Source organism: Tachyglossus aculeatus, chromosome 21 (genome assembly GCF_015852505.1).
Source record: "Tachyglossus aculeatus isolate mTacAcu1 chromosome 21, mTacAcu1.pri, whole genome shotgun sequence".
Lineage (NCBI taxonomy): Eukaryota > Metazoa > Chordata > Mammalia > Monotremata > Tachyglossidae > Tachyglossus > Tachyglossus aculeatus.
In genome coordinates this window covers 78,191,000-78,194,973 of record NC_052086.1, presented here as the reverse complement: position 1 = coordinate 78,194,973, position 3,974 = coordinate 78,191,000, and the positions used below count along the sequence as shown (strand labels likewise).

The window sequence follows — 3,974 nt, the reverse complement described above, 5'->3', positions numbered from 1 at the left end:
TCCCACATGGGGCTCACAGTCTTAATCCCCATTTTACAGATGAGGTAACTGAGGCAAAAAGAAGTGAAGTGACTTGCCCAAAGTCACACAGCTGACATGTGGCAGAGCCAGGATTAGAACCCATGACCTCTGACTCCCAAGCCTGGACTCTTTCCACTGAGCCACACTTCGCTGCTTCTCTGCTTCTCCTTCTGTGCAGTTATCTTGAGTCTCTGACATCTACTCTCTCTCATGCCGCTGCTGCCCAGCACATGTGAGTTTTAACTTCTAGCAGATTTTCTTCCCCTCGCTAGCCACTGCCCAAGCTAGGAATGGAATGGTTATGCCTCTGCTTGACTCTCCCTCCTGTAGTCGAGACTGGTAGAGTACTGGAAATTCTCCAGCTGCAACCCTGAGAGGTCCATGCTGGGTATTCCCCTTTCTTTTTTTATGGTATTTTTTAAGTGCTTACAATGTGCCAGGCACTGAACTGGGGTGATACAAACTAATCAGGTTGGACAGTGGTGGTGAGTTTGTTCCTGCTGGCTTCAGCTACTTTTGCAAGAAAGATGGGAATGGGGTTGAGTAGACCTTACAGAATCACCTGGATCCTCTGGAGTTGGCTGCTTAGTTGTTGCAGCAGGATAAGTAGGGGCTGCTCAAGTGCCACTGCTACCTCTCCATCTGTGGGAAACCAGAATGGGGCGGCCTGTATTGCAGAGAACATTATTTTAGGATGGTGGAAGGATATATACTGCAGTAGGTGGACATGCACTGATTTGTTTTTGCAGTAATAATAATAATAATAATAATAATGGCATTTATTGAACACTTACTATGTGCAATACACTGTTCTAAGCGCTGGGGAGGTTACAAGGTGATCAGGTTGTCCCATGGGGGGCTCACAGTCTTCATCCCCATTTTACAGATGGGGTAACTGAGGCACAGATAAGTTAAGTGACTTACCCAAAGTCACACAGGTGACAATTGGCAGAGCCGGGATTTGAACCCATGACCTCTGACTCCAAAGCTTGTGCTCTTTCCACTGAGCCACGCTGCTTCTCTAGTAGCAGTAGATGGTGGTTGTGAGTCATTTCCACTCTCTCACCCAGTGCCTCCTCCTGGCGCTACACATTGTGAGTTTCCTGGCTTGAAATGCAAGTGCTCTCTCAGGTCACAGAACTGAGCAGGCCTGGAAGACCTCATGGGAAGCTGACACTGCTTGTTCGCTGGCTCATTTTTCATAAGTCTTTGTTGAGCATGACATTGTTGGGCGTTAGTAAGGATTGGAGAATGTGGGTGGCCTTTTCCTCCTCCTTTGTACAAACAAGGAGGAAAGTGAAAACTGAAAAGCCCAAAAATCAGAATAACAAACTTGCATGAGAAAAGAAAACAAAGCAAACACTCCTAAATAGAAAGTAAAGGAACACAGACGAGGAAACTAAAAAGAAAGCAGGAGAGAGGAAAATCAGAATTTCTAGACATTGGGATAATGTTCATCATCATCAATCGTATTTATTGAGTGCTTACTGTGTGCAGAGCACTGTACTAAGTGCTTGGGAAGTACAAATTGGCAACATATAGAGACAGTCCCTACCCAACAGTGGGCTCACAGTCTAAAAGGGGGAGACAAAACCAAACATACTAACAAAATAAAATAAATAGAATAGATATGTACTAGTAAAATAAATACATAGAGTAATAAATATGTACAAACATATATGCATATATACAGGTGCTGTGGGGAAGGGAAGGAGGTAAGATGGGGGGATGGAGAGGGGGACGAGGGGGAGAGGAAGGAAGGGGCTCAGTCTGGGAAGGCCTCCTGGAGGAGGTGAGCTCTCAGTAGGGCCTTGAAGGGAGGAAGAGAGCTAGCTTGGCGGAGGGGCAGAGGGAGGGCATTCCAGGCCCGGGGGATGACGTGGGCCGGGGGCCGATGGCGGGACAGGCGAGAACGAGGAATGGTGAGGAGATTAGGAGCGGAGGGTGCGGGGTGGGCTGTAGAAGGAGAGAAGGGAGGTGAGGTAGGAGGGGGCGAGGTGATAGCCTTGAAGCCCAGGGTGAGGAGTTTCTGCCCGATGCGCAGATTGATTGGTAGCCACTGGAGATTTTTGAGGAGGGGAGTAATATGCCCAGAGCGTTTCTGGACAAAGATAATCCAGGCAGCAGCATGAAGTATGGATTGAAGTGGGGAGAGACACGAGGATGGGAGATCAGAGAGAAGGCTGATGCAGTAAATATCTGTTCAGTAAATATCTGTTACCCCAATCATCTAAAGTAGTGGTGGTGGTGGTGGTATTGATTATAATCATAGCATGTATTAAGCTCTTAGTGAGTGCAAAACACTGCATTAAGCCTGGGAAAGAAGCGTATCAGTGAGACATAATTCCTGGCTCTTAAGGAGCTCATAATCTAAGAATTAGGTAGCGAGGGAGCTGGTGACAGATACATAAGAGAAAGTGAAACAAAAATATGAGACAAGGACATTGATAAAAGCCAAATGATCAGCAGGATTTCAAGCTCCTCATGGTTAAGGCCAAAATTCACAGAAGTCACATCTGTGTCTATGGAGTTGACCTTCTCAACAATTCTAAAAGTCGAGAAGGTCTCACACTGTCTCCATGAGAGTCCTTTCCAGGCTGGAGCAGGGCCCAGTGGAAGCCCTGGTGTCTTTGAGGATGGGGCAACCTCTCTCCTGAATGGGATTAGGAGGTTGAGTGAGTTTAATGTCACAAATTGGAGTGGAAATCCCACTGCCTGGAATTAAATTTGGTCCGTGCCAAGGGAAATTTCTGAATTGATGCTACTAGTTAACATTTTGTGAGGATTTAGTATTGTCCTCAGACTCATGTGCTTTGGAAGAGAGGATCCACCCTGATAAAATACTGAGAATGAGAAGCTTTTGGAAACTCTCCATAATCCAGGCAATCAAAAGGAATATAGGAGATATAGAATCTGCCCAGAGTCCCAATGAGAACTCTGAGTACTTCGTAGAACTATAAAACTCCAATTAAACAAGTCTGTTAAATACCATCTGTTGATGGTATTTTAATAAAAGATACAATTGAAGAGAGTGCAAAAAAGTAAATTCTAATAGAGATTTAAAGCCACAAACTAAGATTAAAAATTATTATTTATGGTATTTGTTAAGCACTTACCATGTGCCAGCCATTGTACTAAGCCCTGGAGTAGAAACAAGATAATCAGGTTGGATAGAGTCATTGTCCCATGTGGGGCTTATGGACTTAATCCTCATTTTACAGACAAGGTAACTGAGGAACAGATAAGTGACTTACCCAAGGTCACACAGCAGACAGTGGCAGAACTGGAATTAGAACCCAGGTCCTTCTGACTCCCAGACCTGTGCTCTAGCCACTAAACCACCCTTCCTTCATGAGACCTCTGAAGGCATAGCTCTGTCCTGGACCACTCATTACTATGGTGCAACCAGGTAGCAAATTAGCCCCTTTGCTTCTTGAGCAATGCAATTTTTTCATTATCTCTCTACAATCCCCTTAGTAACATTCAACAGGACCTCCAATTGGTTGTGTTGAAAACAAATGGCTCTCTCCAAAAACTGACCACAACAAACTTAATCTAACAATAGCATAAATTTGCCCTGGGACTTCTAAGAAGGGTTTTGGGGATACAACTGGTAATAGGATCTTGTTTCATCATTTTTGGAAGTCATATTTTTTAAAAGGAATCATGTCCCTGGTTTGTTCCATTTTCAATTACAACTGCATGCGAGAAGGGGAATTTGTCATTAAATACCAAATAAACCCATATATTATGACAAGAAAATGTGTATTAATAATATTAGATTAGAGCGTAACTATCCTCACAAATATTTTCCAGTTGACTCTGTTGCTTTTTAACATATAAGATCACCTTGATTACATTTCCAGATTATTTGGGAACAGTTTATTCTAATACACTGAAGAACATTTATGCTTTATGTATGTACTGCAGTGAATTGTAGAGTGGTGTTGGAT

General features: G+C 43.8%; 1 non-coding gene across 1 annotated transcript; it reads right to left on the bottom strand.

The window, feature by feature from the left end:
- Positions 1–263: 263 nt before the first annotated feature.
- On the bottom strand, positions 264–401 carry LOC119942973. The gene has a single exon (XR_005455464.1). It is a non-coding gene; the product is annotated as a small nucleolar RNA SNORA7 (small nucleolar RNA).
- Positions 402–3,974: the final 3,573 nt, after the last annotated feature.